At 32.4% G+C, this 15,764-nt stretch overlaps 1 long non-coding RNA gene across 1 annotated transcript; it reads left to right on the top strand.

The window, feature by feature from the left end:
* The first annotated feature begins 216 nt into the window (after positions 1-216).
* Positions 217-12,069, top strand: LOC143078245 (uncharacterized). The gene is made up of 4 exons (XR_012979130.1): positions 217-930; positions 1,445-1,512; positions 2,135-2,400; positions 11,095-12,069. It is a non-coding gene; the product is annotated as an uncharacterized LOC143078245 (long non-coding RNA).
* The last annotated feature ends 3,695 nt before the right edge of the window (positions 12,070-15,764 follow it).

The raw sequence follows: 15,764 nt of genomic DNA, 5'->3' as shown, positions 1-15,764 counted from the left end.
TAATATATACACTCTGATTGAAACGTTGTATGAAAACTTGAACATTTTCTGACCGTATCAACTCAGCCCTAACTTCACTAATGTGTTTGCCAGATCTTCTGAATCTAAACATCCTCTCACGAATGTAAACAAAGAGTCTTGTATGTTTTACAGTTCTTGGATGAATAACCCGTTAGTGCTTATATAAGATGAGTATATAAAAAAGAAGATATGGTTTGATTGCCAATGAAACAACTGTCCACAAGAGATCAAAATGACACAGACATTAACAATAGTTTTCAATTAACAAGAGAGATGTTATGTCATAAACTGTAATCGCCATTATGTCAATCGAAGATGGATAGTTGGTCCTTTTGATATACGTTATCATGAGATATGTTAGGTCATTGTATCTAGGATACAAACAGTAACATTAACAGGGAAGTACATACGAAATTAGAAGACACGCCGTTTTTGCGTTGAAGTGGAGGTAAACACGAAGTTTTTATGTCTACTGAAATTTCGGAGTTAACGTTGAGCTAACTTTTTTTCGCCTGTCTTCATGTAGTGCTTGGTCTGTACCCAACTGTACACATGACCATAACAGACTTCCATGCATGTCTCCTTTTTTAATTTTGTGTTAATGTACTAGCATTTCAATAAACAGTGATCATAGTGAAGATGTATCAACATTTTATTCTTCACACTGCATGCGAAATGTCGAAATGAGCATTAATTTGCATATCTCAGTAGATATACATAGACAATGTCATCTGACTATAGAAATGTGTTGGTTGATATTTTATTGAATAGTGCTAGTAAATGACATTTTAACTGAATATGGCAGGTAAATTTGATTGTTCTGTATGTGTTGACTGCGAATGGAACGATGATTTGAACAACTTATACAGTGTACAGTACAAAGAATTTGAAGAATCGTTCATTGACCAGGTATAATATATTTTGACAGGATAACTCGTCATTGGTCTTATCGTTTTCATTTGTAATGAAGCATATTATGGAGAGTACAAATTAAAAATAGGAGTTTTAAGTGAATAACGTTCCGTTTAATGCGGTTGACAATTTGACTTTTAAACTCTCTCTGTTATCCTTCCTCAAATTATGAGAAACTGTTAGTTGCTACAACTATAAAAAGGCCTCCTTCAGTGATGAACATGCTCATCCAAACTTCAATGATATCATTTAAGTTGTACGTTTATCCTGGATATACCTATAGTATATACTTAGGTAAATCTTTGTTATGAAGCGAAATGCTTTAATGAAGATAACGGTTGATTCGACAAATTGACAACTTTTAAGAAAGGTATTTACTGAATATCGTTGTAAGATGTGATTTATAACAATACACAAACGATTGTGTTCAGAGTTTAGTTCATTAATGCTTACCATCAATTGTGTATTACAACGTATACATTTCTACCATAGTCATGCATATTTTTTTCAGTTGACTGAAATGTTGAAGATCCAGATTCCAAACACGCCATTTATCGAAACCAAAATTTGCCAAATAAGGTATTCAATAATTGAATTTAAGCAGTAGCATATAGCGCAGCGGTGAAAATTAAAATACGCTTAGTTGAGGAGTTTAATTCACCCAAAGAACACACACCTGGTCATATTTGAAAATGAAAGAATACATGTTTGTAACTTTTATTCTAAACATGCCGGAAAGTGGCTTGTTTGGGCGTTCTGTAGTGTATACAAATATCACTTATACACTTAAATGTCAATTTTTATTACGAATCACAATATCACGGAAATTTCTAAATATGAAATGTAAGAATATAACATTAAAGATAACAAGAAACACTAATTATTTTTTAAATGCTAACCATTAACATTTTAAAACCGGTTTACTTCAATTGTGTTTATTTTGCATAAAAATACACTGTTTTATTTACTTTATACAAAACAACCTTCAGTTGAAACATTTCTCATTCGAAATTCAATCTAGATACTAGTAGGTCACATCAATTCGTTGCCAAATTTATGTATTTCCAAAATTACAGCATGTACAATCCTTTTATAAAAGACGTCGCATAGATCAGTCTCGTTTCCCATTTTTTGCCAAACATTGAAAAAAAAAGCTTTCCTTTAAAAGCACGAATTCAAAAACAATATTTTTTGATTTCAGTCAAGGTAGTATTAAGGTTAACTTTTCTGTATATATTGGATATAAACCAGGAGACAAAGTTACAGAAAGTAGCATTATGACAGCTTTACAACATGGTGTGAAGCTTAAGGCGACAAGAAAACTTCAAAATCTAGAATTTTCAGTTAAGAAAACGACTTCACCCTATGAAACCTTAGTGTTGAAAATCGACACAATAGAAGTTACTGATGATACCGAACACTGTCATTATAGACCTTACTATGATTCACAAGTCTCAGTTAGTCGCTGTAAGTATTCCTTTTATTTTATAAATTTTTTTTTTAAATTTACTGTTCACAAAACTTTAAATTCTACTCTTTTTTTTTCTATACAAAGGTATAGATGACTTCCAAAACTTTTGGCACACCTTATTGATTTGTTTGAGTGTAATTCTCTACTTAGTTGGGTTTACGTTCTTTAAAATGTGTAGTCCATTATTAAATGAAATAGAGGTACAGACACACCCGGGAATTCTCAATATTATATATCGAATAATAGCTTTTTACATACTTGTAGATTTGGATATATTACGAATGGAATGATTGATGCATTGATTTCTCTCATATTTTTTTGTATACGACATAAACGAGGGACTAAAGATATCAGAGGGACGGTCAAACTCATAAATCGAAAATAAACTGACAACGCCATGGCTAAAAACTGAAAGAGCAAACAGACAAACAATAGTACACATGACACAACATAGAAAACTAAAGAATAAAAAACACAAACCCCATCAAAAACTAGGGGTGATCACATAAAACTCGTTATGTAATGTTGAAAGAACTTTCGGTAGAATTTAACATGTTTAATGTGTTTTTTTAATTTTATTTCTGTGCACAAGTGGTTTATCTGAAGTCAAAAGAACCACAACAACACATAATGAATTTCTCAAATAAAGTATCTTTTTTTAGGAAGGGAAAGGGGGTTCACGAAGATTTTTTTAGCTGAGGTCACACATACACGAGTTTTATTGCCGTCATTTACAGTGCAATTCCCGATCAAGAATTATCAAAAGTCTGATTAAGGTCCTGTGAATCGTGGCTGGAAATTCTAAATTTATAAACACATTTATTGAATCATGATAACAATAATGTATTGTGCAAGCAGTGTCCATTTTCAGCTGTTTCAAACCCAATGTATCCCCATTATCCCGTTCTCAATCCGATTTGCATTTTTTGCATGGCACTAAACGACATTCGGCAAGATGTGGATGCAATCTGGAGTTAATCGGGAAATATGAAAACAGTACCTCTAGCTGTTGTCTGGTCTATGGTCGGGTTATTGTCCCTTTGACACATTCCCATTTCCATTCTCAATTTTAGCAAAAAAACATATCTCCAGATCATGCACGTTTCAGAGGACAATGTCTAGATAACACAGAAAATTATAACAATACATCAGAATCTGTCACGATATAGTCGTGATTGTAATCTGACTTTCCCGAAGGTAACGGGACCCACCTAATTTTTGGGTGCTTGATCGACCTCTTCAGACTATTCCCGATCGTCAGGAATCGTACGAATGTATACGACTGCATTTAGACAATGTAAGGACATCCCCGATCAATGACGATAGTATTTCAACTTTTGAACTTTTCGTGTATTATTGTTGTATTCTCAAACGGTAGCCATAATCGGCACATGTGTGAACGCCTCATTATATATAAAAAAAATCATGTTAATCAGGATTCCACTATTTCAACCTTAAAAATTTGATTTCCATTCGTTTGATGTGTTTGCGTTTCTGATTTAACCTTATAAATGTCTTCCCGACTTGAGTTTTCCTTTAAGTTTGGTATTATTTTTATCTCATTTGTAATCTTCACATTACGCCACATTTTTTTTCAAGAATGAAAAAAAGGCAAACAGAACTTAGATGACGCGCTGTCCCTTAAGCACATGAATACCGAAAATGTTTTGCACATGGCATTACGATCCTAACAACAATTTGTTTGTCTTAAACAAATGTATCGGCTAGCTATAAAGCATCATTTAATTTATGTTTAGGATTTAGATTCTTATTTGATTGCTTGTTGTGGGAGGGTTTTCAAAAGTTAAAAAAGAATTAAAAAATCATATTTGAATATTTATTGAAGACTTCACATTTTCAGAGGTTGAAAACTAACTACCCCAGATAACATACAGATTTATTTTAAGTAATACTTAACACAGATAAACTACTTCAGTTAGTCGTTAAGAGCTAGTTATGATAGATTCATCATTTAAAATTAACAACAAATGACTGTATATACACCAAACACTACCGAATAACAGGACTTGTGTACATGTAGTTAGAAAAGTTTTATGGCCTGGCATCCACTAGATAATTAACAAATAAATGCATTTTGTGTTTCAAAATGAACATTTTTGGATGGATTTTAATGGGCCATTTTTTCGTTCAAGCTGTTGATGTAAAAACAAACAAACACCTGAATCGCATTTGATACCGTCCATTCAGTTTCACCCTTTAACTCACCTTGTTAGGTTGGTTGATATCTATTGTCCTTTAGTTGTCCATGTCAATCAAGGACAATCAATACATTACAATACAGTTGCTACCTCAGCATCTCAAAGATGTATCCCAATCTGGTTCATTCTTACACCTTCCGCAGGAACTGCGGAGCAAAATAATATTAAAAAAAAACCAAATTGTTCTTTCTGAAACAAATAAATATAATTAATTTTTATATATCAAGTTGATGCCAGACTTTAAAATTATTGCAACTGGAAGGTAAATGTGTACTCTGAATATATTTTGAGATGTAAATACAGCCATTTTTATATGTAAGAAGATTTGGTATGAGTGCCAATGAGACAGCTCTCCATCCAAGGCACAATTTGTAAAAGAAAAAAAAAACATTATATAGATCAAAGATTTTTTGTCATTTTGTTATGGTGTACCTTAAGTAAGCAGGAAGTTCATACACCACATAATCTGTTGTAATTACGCTTTTTCATGTAGTTTTAAAATAATCAATTAATAAGTAAATACATATTTACTGATAGTTTCAGTGATTATAGGTATTCACTGATTTATATGTTTTTTTTTAAAGATATTTACTAACTTGAAGCTAGTTCCGGTTTAAAATTGGCATCCATTCATAAGTTTCTTTATACTGATGTGATAAAAAAATGGTTCATATTTATTGTCGAGCCTGCAACTTTTGTTGCAGAAAGTTCGACATAGGAATAGTGATCCAGCGGCGGCGGCGGTGTTAGCTCACTTCTTAAAAGCTTTATATTTCAGAAGGTGGAAGACCTGGATGCTTCATACTTTGTATATAGATGCTTCATGTTATGAAGTTTCCGTCAGTCACATGTCCAATGTCCTTGACCTCATTTTCATGGTTCAATGACCACTTGAAAAAAAAGTTCAAATTTTTTGTTATGTTGAATTCTCTCTTATTTTAAGTAATAGGATAACTGTATTTGGTATGTGCGTACCTTGCAAGGTCCTCGTGTCTGTCAGACAGTTTTCACTTGACCTCGACCTCATTTCATGGATCAGTGATCAAAGTTAAGTTTTGGTGGTCAAGTCCATATCTCAGATACTATATGCAATAGGGCTAGTATATTCGGTGTATGGAAGGACTGTAAGGTGTACATGTCCAACTGGCAGGTGTCATCTGACCTTGACCTCATTTTCATGGTTCAGTGGTTATAGTTAAATTTTTGTGTTTTGGTTTATTTTTCTCATACTATATGCAAAAGGTCTACTATATTTGTTGTATGGAATGATGGTAAGGTGTTCATGTCTAGCGGGCAGATGTCATCTGACCTTGACCTCATTTTCATGGTTCAGTGGTCAAAGTTAAGTTTTTGAGTTTTGGTCTTTTTATCTAATACTGTATGCCATAGGTCAACTATATTTGGTGTATGGAAATATTTTATGATCTTTATGTCAGTCGCGCAGGTTTTATTTGACGGTGACCTCATTTTCACGGTTCATTGCACAGTGTTAAGTTTTTGTGTTTTGGTCTATTTTTCTTAAACTATAAGTAATGGGTCAACTATATATGTTGTATAGAAGCAGTGTTAGCTGTACATGTCTGCCTGGCATGGTTCATCTGACCTTGACCTCATTTTCAAGGTTCATTGGTCTTTGTTTAATTATCTTTTAATGTTAAGTTTATGAGACAGTTGTAATAAAACTAAGCTTTATACTTAGGACTATCAACATAATATCAATGATTAGTATAGAAGGCGAGACATTTCAGCGTGTGCACTCTTGTATATACTTTTGAGTAAAATAAGGGAGATAATTAGCTACTTTCGATAAAGAAAATGTGATTTCCGGTCTCATATGATATCGTCTTTCCCACTGATTCCACAAATATAAAGTTTCTATTAACTTGTGCATGTAAAACAGGGGATAATTGGCCACTTACAGTTTATCAAAAGTCATTACTGGTCTTTAGTGATAAGTTTCAATGTCATCAACCAAGGACCTCAAATCAAAATACCATAGGTTTTAATTATATATAGTTAATGAATTATAACATCATATGTGTAATATTAAATATAAGAGGGGAGAAAACACCCTTTACATGTCGATGTACCTTTTCAACCAAAATGTGTATGCAATAACCTGTCACAAGTAACAATTGAGTAAAAATGATGTCGATATCTTATCGAATTTTAAAAAAGGAGACAAAATTAGTCAAATAAAATTTAGAATATCACCTTGACCTTTGACCTTGACCGATATATCAAATACATAAGGGGAAATTACTCTCATATGGTATCTCTATACAGCTTCGGTAAAAAATAATCAAACAATCCTGAGGATATAACGTACAATTTGATAAAATCAATTTTTCATGGTGGTGAAGGAGAAGTACACACAAGAAAAAACAGTGTTCAGGGAGATAATTATTACACAGCAAAGATTTTGTTTCGCCGTGTTAGTTTCAAAAGCGTATTAGCCTCACGATATTATAAACCAAAAATCTTAAATCTCAAACAATTCAACCAAGAAAAAAAAAGTAAGACAAAAAAAAAAAATTAAAATTAAAAGCCAATTGTTCTCTGAAGATCTTTCCGCTACTTAGAATTATTTTTTATATGAAAATATTAAAACTTGGTTTAAAATGTAATTTCTAGTGTCAATTTGAAGGCAGTGTCAAAAACATATTTATTCTAAACGGTTTGGTTACTTCCGGTATAATTTGAAAGTTATTTTGACACTTCCTTCAAAGGAATATTGTGCTATATACTTTTTAACAAAATAGCCACTCCCGGTTTTATACAAGGTCTCTACCGGTCTTATTTTTTAAAATCATGTGGCTTATTACCTAATGCACAAAGTCATATGGCTTAAAGATAAAAAAAAAATATGAATTCAAAGCGAAGGTAAAATCGAAAACGTTAAATTAACATATGACCGTGACCTCAATTTCAAATCATATACCAAGAATCTCAAATCAAAACCCCTAAGGTCTTTAATTTTATGCATATGAATAGTTAATAAGTAATATCACTAAATGCATATAATTTCAAATGTGCACAAGGAACACAGTGTTTGTGCAGACAAATCTAAGCGACATATTTGAAAACACAAATACAGGGAAAGAAAAAAAAAATAGCGGAAGAAAAAAAAACCCAAAAAAAACAACAACAGCAAAAGGTCTTTCCACAGAAAAATGAAAAGACCTAATATTCAGAACAAATACAAAAGTACTGTCCAAGGAAAAGTGGATAGACCTAATAATCGGAACAAATACCATAACATTTCCACAAATAAGTGGAAAGACCTAATTACTGTCGATAAGAGTCGACTTGTCATATTTCTGTGTTTTACTTTTTTAATGTTTTTTCAAGACCTTCAAACTTTGAATTGTCTATATTCACAGAATTAACAAAGGAAAGGGTCCTAGTAGGAGTTTAGGTTTGACAAAGCAAGTGGTGTGCATGTATCCACTAAACATCTCTCCTTTTTAGCTCACCTTGCCTACAGGGCCAAGTGAGCTATTCTCATCACTTGTCGTCCGTCGTTGTCCGTCGTCTTCCGTCGTCAGTTTTTACAAAAATCTTCTCCTCTGAAACTACTGGGCCAAATTAAACAAAACTTTGCCACAAACATCATTTGGGTATCAAGTTTAAAAAATGAGTGGTGTGACCCGGCCAACCAACCAAGATGGCCGCCATGGCTAAAAATAGAACATAGCGGTAAAATGTAGATTTTGGCTTATAACTCTGAAATCAAAGCATTTAGGGCAAATCAGACATGGGGTAAATTGTTTATCAGGTAAAGATTTATCTGCTCTCAAATTTTCAGACGAATCGGACAACTGGTTGTTTGATTGCTGCCCCTGAATTGGCAATTTAAGGAGATTATACCGTTTTTTTGGCTATTATGTTGAATAGTATTATAGATGGAGATAAACTGTAAACAGCAATAATGTTCAGCAAAGTAAGATCTACAAATAAGTTAACATGACTAAAATAGTCAGTTGATCCCTTAGGGAGTTATTGCCCTTCATAGTAATTTTTTACCAATTTTTCGTAATTTTTTCTTATCTTTTACAAAAATCTTATCCTCTAAAACTACTGGTCCAAATTTAACCATACTTGGCCATAATCATCATCGAGGTATCTTGTTGAAAAGATGTGTGCGGTGACCCTGCCAACCAACCAAGATGGCCGCCATGGCTAAAACTAGAACATAGGGGTTAAATGAAGATTTTGTCTTATAACTCTGAAACCAAAGCATTAAGAGTAATTCAGACATGGGTTAAATGGTTAAATGATCAAGATCTATCTGCCCTGAAGTTTTCAGATGAATCCGACAACTGGTTGTGTGGTTGCTGCCCTTGAATTGGAAATTTTGAAGGAAATTTTGCTGTTTTTGAATACTTTCTTGAATATTATTAGTAGATGGAGATAAACTGTAAACAGCAATAATGTTCAGCAAAGTAAGATCCACAAATAAGTCGACATGACCAAAAAGGTCAGTTGACCCTTAAGAAGTTATTGCCCTTTATAGTCAATTTTTGGCATTCGTCGTCATCCGTCAACGTTTACTTTTACAAAAATCTTCTCTGAAACTACAGGGCCAAATTTAACCATACTTGTCCACAATCATCATTGGGTATTTAGTTTTAAAATTGTGTCCGGTGACCCGCCAAACCAACCAAGATGGCCGCCATGGCTAAACATAGAACATAGGGTAACATGTATATTTGGGCTTATAACTCTGAAACCAAAGCGTTTAGAGCATATTGTTTATCAAGTCAACATCTATCGGGCAACCGGTTGTAGGGTTGTTGCCCCTGCATTGATGATATTAAGGAAAATTTTTTCCGTTTACGGTTATTATTTTGAATGTTATTATAGATATAAACTGAAAACAGGAATTATGTTCAGAAAAGTAAGATCTACAAATAAGTCAACATGACCAACATGGTCAGTTGACCCCTTAAGGAGTCAATGCCCTTTATAGTAATTTTTTACCATTTTTTCGTAAATTTTTGTTATTTTTTTCAAAAATCTTCTCCTCTGAAACTACTGGGCCAAATTTAACCAAACTTGTCCACAATCATTTTTAGGATATCTTGTTCAAAAAATGTGTGCGGTGACCCAGCCAACCAACCAAGATGGCCACCATGGCTAAAAATAGAACATAGGGTAAAATGTAGATTTTGGCTTATAACTCTGAAACCAAATGTGAAAGCATTTAGAGCAAATTTTACATGGGAGTTAAAATGTTTATCAGGTCAATATGTATCTGTCCTGAAATTTTCAGATGAATTTGACAACTGGTTGTTGGGTTGCTGTCCACAAATTGATAATTTTTAAGGAAATTTTGCTGTTTTTGGTTATTATCTTGAATACTATTATAGATAGAGATAAACTGTAAACAGCAATAATGTTCAGCAAAGTACGATCTACAAAAATAAATAAGATAAAGATAAATGACCAAAATGATCAGTTGACCACTGGAGGAGTTATGCCCTTCAGAGTCAATTTTTAACAATTTTCATCAATTTGGTAAATTTTGGTATTATTTTACAAAATATTTTCCTCTGTAACTTAAGGGCCAAGTACAGATAGAGAAAATTGTAAGTAGCAAAAATGTTCAGTAAAGTAAGATCTACAAACACATCACCATCAACAAAACACAATTTTGTCATGAATCCATCTGTGTCCTTCGTTTAATATGCACATAGACCAAGGTGAGCGACACAGGCTCTTAAGAGCCTCTAGTTTAATATATGGAAGCTAATACCACTATAACAAAAATGTACAGTGTATGATGATCACTTGTTTAAAGAGAAATCACTAATCTTTTAATAAGTATCATCAGGAATTACAGTTATTACATGTTATTCCTAATTTCACCTATTTACTGTAACATACGCAATATTAGAAAAGTATTTAATTTGACACATTTATTGTATATATCAAAGCAATTATATGTAGCCCAAATCTATACAAAATAATAGAATCTGAGTCAAGATGATGTTTAAAATATTTTTGTGTTATACAATTACAAGACAAAACACGCCTGAACGTTAACAGGAGTACCCGACTTCATCTGTTTGATAAGATTGCTGCCCATTTCAGGATTATTTCCTCAAAAAACGTTGCAAGGGGATGATAAGCAAATTAATGCTGCGTGTATCTCTCAGCTAATCTGTTTTGGGTGGAACTTTTGTGATTGCTTGTCGAAGATTTACATTCCATTTACAAAAATACATGTATTTGCACTTTCCTTAATCTAATGTTTTGTAAAACATTGTCCTTAATGTGAACGTTTATAATCTTTATTTAAGTTTTGATAAAGGAGTTGTGTAAGAATTTCAAAGTAAGCATGTTTAATACTTAAACTTAACCTTTCAACTATACAGAAGATATTCATTAGTTATTAATTTCTAATATTTAAGTATCGAATAACTTAAGTGTCTTTACACTAAAGATTTTTTTTATTATTTCTTACAGACCAAGGAAATGCGCACGCAACATTGATAGAAGCGTCAATGCAAACTACGTTTCAACTACCAACATCTTATCAATTCAAGATTGATAAATGCATTACCTTATCAAATTTCATCATCTGTGCTGATATTACGAAATGCAAGATTATCTTGTATCATTCCTTTCGATCTTATGTGAAGATGGTTGACGAATTTTCAATATTTACAGAAAACGAAGTGATTTCTGCATTGGCTAAGGTTAGCGAAAACAGAACATTTTGTAGAATAGCTGTCATGTTTGAGAGTTTCATAACATTCTTGGACATCAGCGTTGACGGATGTTTTACCACTAGTTTAACAAGAGATTTGCCTACAAAGAGTGCATGCGCCTTATCCATTTGGGCTAATTCTTTATATATCGTTGAAAAGAGCTCTCAGAAATTATACTTGAAAGAATTGGATATATGGGCAAATTTAAAGAATAAAATCGCCTTACCTGACCTCCAAGACCATGCTACTTCAGTTACGGTTCATTTATTAGTTCGTGAAAAAATGTACATTAGTATTTCAGGAATTTCCATAATTTGTTTAGATGAAAGACGTCTAAATGTATTGTGGGAATTTCGAGTTAACAGTCAGGAAATAATATCAGCTTTGACAACAGATATAAATAACTGTTTGTATATTATGAATGGAAATAAGCTAACTGTCATATCAGATGATGGCAACTATTATAAAGTGCTTAAAAATGATCTGTCGAAGATATCGAACATGTATTATGACGACTATACACAATGTCTTGTCCTCACTACAGAACAAGGCAAAATAGTAGTGATAAACTTGAAAGTCCTCATTTCAAAAGATTATTGATCTAAATTGCTCCAATTTTAGATGCATTTTGGTTAGACCGTGTTCACACCAAATGTCATGTACAGTAAACATGTTTACAATTAGTTTAATGTAATGTACACTGGTTTCACATTAAATTTGTTCACATCTATACACCTTGTGCAATTACCTGTTCCTGAGATTTGTACAAACTTTTAAACTATATGTCATTTTAATGTAGAACTGAATGCAAAATTTTCGGACAACTTTTCTAGCAGTCAGGAAACGACCATTTGACTTCAAAAAAAAGGGGGGATGGATTTTTCCTTGAGAAATATTATGACCTCCAATTTGATAAAAAAACAATTCTGGTCATACAGATGAACACAATTTATTCTGGAATTTCCCCAATCATAAAAGTGTTAAATATTAGAACAAATTGATTGCTAGCATTGAAAAAACGGAATAAAAACGTTCGCGCGAAAAAAAGTCTGACTCGATCAGAAAAAAAATATATCCACCGCCTTTTTTGAACCTTTATGAAAGCAATTTTGATGATTTGTAGTAGTTTAAAGATACTAAAGATGCTTGATTACGCATTAGAAAACGGAGGCTGCAGCAGCGTGCGTACAGACGAATAAAAAGGATTGAGATGATAAGGATCACTGCATATCATCTTTTCTGTTTGGTGAGAATGGTATTTCGTCTCTAAGGAGAATTCTTGTTTAAGTAAAGACCAGTGGCAAATATTTCCGTGTACGTCTAGTCGATTCGGGAAGACCTTTTCAAATGAATTATGTGTTCAGCAATGATGTTTCTTTTAGTCTTGATAAGGGGCTAATAAAGCTACCGAAAGTTTTTTCTATAACAAATTATTATATTTTAGTCAAAGTTTAGACAAATATTACTGTAAAAAACTTTATTAATAATTGTTATAAATATCAATTTTATTCAAAAATTGTTTCATCCTTAAATATAGATGGTAAACTTATTGTTATAAATGCCTAGTTTTATGTACACTTAACCTACAGAAGGCCTACATTGACTATCGACTGCATGTAGACTAAACATGATTTACACTACATGTAAACATTGAGTGTTATCAATGGGAAAGTAATTGCGTTTAGTTTACGTGTGAAAAAAAATTAATAAAAAAATCACAAAAATACTGAACTTAGAGGAAAATCAATTCGGAAAGTCCATAATCAACGGTAAAATCAAATAACAAAACGTATCAAAAACGAATGGACAAGAACTGTCATATTCCTGACTTGGTACAGGCATTTTCAAATGTAGAAAATGGTGGATTAAACCTGGTTTTACAGCGCTAACCCTCTCACTTTAATGACAGTCTCATCAAATTTCGTTATATTTACATTGATGCGTTAAATAAACAGACACAATAAATAAAATAGTCAAAATATGGGTACATCAGTCATCATCGTATAACAATTTTAAAAGGAACAATTTAACAGAACACAAAAACATCAACTATCTACGAACACATTCATTGATTTGAGTGTCTGACGTCAGAAAATTTTATACGTCACATAAATTACATGTGAGTTACAGTAACACAACACTGAGTTTAGGTCAATTTGAACACGGCCTTAGTTTTTTTTTGGGATTGATTATCAATAAGAAAAGCAAAGTTGAGGTGTTTTATTTTGGTAATATAAATACAATGGTATTTAATTAAGTTTGCTTATTAACATGTAACTTATTTCTAAGTGTCAACCTTTCCATATTTCCATATGAGTCGAGGTTCCTTAAGACATTTGTTAAAACAAATAGACCAAAGAAACTGAAAATACAGCTTCCTCTACATAATTTCTAGACAACATCAGTCATCTCAATACCAGAATCTATGACAAACGAGACATTTTTAATCTGAAAATTATATTTTGTTTTCACCGACGTAAATGTATGGAGTATATATTTCTCAACTCATACGTTATTCTACAGCTTGAAGCTGATACTCGGTATCTCAGGAAAACTAACGAACCTGGGTTTAATTTTGTCAAAAAACATCTCGCCTATTTTCTCAAAAAGGTCCCCTGAAATTAAATTTAAAAGACATAAAATATATATATCCAGTCTCTTCTTCACAAAATACAAGGCTGTCTGTCGTTATAGATAATAGGTGCGTTTGTTGAAGTTGTATATCTTATTATTGTACTTTAATTTCACCGTTGTTCGTCTACATTTTATCATGTTTCTTTTGGGTCGTACGACTTCTGACGATAGTCAGTGTTTATATAACCCACAATCGGGGTTTTGACTTTAGGATATTCCTGTTGCAGATTATTCACGAGATGCAATTCGGATAGACAGTTTTTTTTACATTGTTGTTTCTAGTTTGCTTATCTTTGTATTTAATTTACATTTTCTGAATCAAAAATTTGTTAAGAAGGTGTATACTATATACGATATGTAATATATCTTGGCATCTATACTGAGATCAATATAACCCACCACTGCTTTTATGATTGCGTCTTTGCTATCCAGTTTTGTCAATATAACAGAACCAAAATATCTGTCGTATAAGGTGAAAGGTTAGCAAGCTATAACACCTGATTTAACCCACCATTTGTGTTTCGGGAAATGTCTAAACCATGTCATGTTTTCACATTTTCGTTGATTGATATCGATTGATTTTGTCAAATTTTATGGACTCCACCTTTTAGTATATTCCTTCGAGTTTGATGTTTATGTTTTACTGTTGCCATTAAGTGTTATTTACAAATGCTTTATTTTTGTTTCATTATTTGCAGTCTCGTTATTACAAATTCAATAAATTTTGTCAGTTAAAAAATCATTATTCTTATTTGTTAAACGAATTACATGTATACATAAAAAGGGTCATACTTTAGTTTGTCCATGTAGCTTTAAATGTATGTTTTTATCATTAATATCAGGGTTGTGCAAAAAAGAATGAAAAACTATGATGTATAAATGAAAAATATTAATAGAAGCGAATACATTTTGTATCCATGTAATCATTTGTTAATTGCTCTTCAATGATTAATTTTTCTTATGGACATACTACGACATGCCTTCTTCGTCTAAATTCATGTCAGAAAAAAAAACCATACACAACGTAGGTCCAATGTGAAATTTACACTAGGAAGCGATGTTTTTTTTCCAAAAATAATGAATCGGAATTTTTAGAAAACCATTTAGTAATTTAGTAGCCCAATGAATACACGTCTTCCACTAGTAGACTTAGTGCAGAATAAGCAATACATAAAGTAAACGTACGTTAACGCCGCGTCCACATATTACTTTAGTTAACTTCAATTTTCGCGTTTACACTTAACGCGGTCAAAACGGAAATGTCTAATATCTTCCCTAGTAAACGCGCGTTTAATCTGTGTCCATTTAGTTTTACGTTAACTTTTTCCGCCCGTTATGCTTAGACTGCAGCCAACGGTTCTTGTTCGTGTCTATTTGTAATTAAAGGAGTAGCCTCAATTTCAACAATATTGTGTAGAGATCAAACTAAGCTTCACGAATCAATGGAAAGATTACAACAAACGTTGTACTGTTTGCAGAGTTGTTGATTCGGTGTCTCAAAAAGGAACGACGTTATGATTTTACTTTGAACCCCTTTCAATTATGCATATATACCTATCATATTCATTCCATTTTGTAGGCATATAACAAAATAGTTTATAGCGTTTACTTTAAGAAGCTCATGGATTGCTCATTAAATTTAATATTATATATTGTCGTTTCAAAGAACATATTTGTTTTTTAATTCTAAATTGTGTGTGTGGATGTAGAAGAAGGAAGATTATCTTTTGAAGATAATTCTCCTCGATTTTGCTTCATTAAAAGAAAGAAAGTCTTAAATGCACATCTGCA

Source organism: Mytilus galloprovincialis, chromosome 6 (genome assembly GCF_965363235.1).
Source record: "Mytilus galloprovincialis chromosome 6, xbMytGall1.hap1.1, whole genome shotgun sequence".
NCBI classification, from domain to species: domain Eukaryota; kingdom Metazoa; phylum Mollusca; class Bivalvia; order Mytilida; family Mytilidae; genus Mytilus; species Mytilus galloprovincialis.
This window is presented reverse-complemented; position numbering and strand designations above follow the sequence as displayed.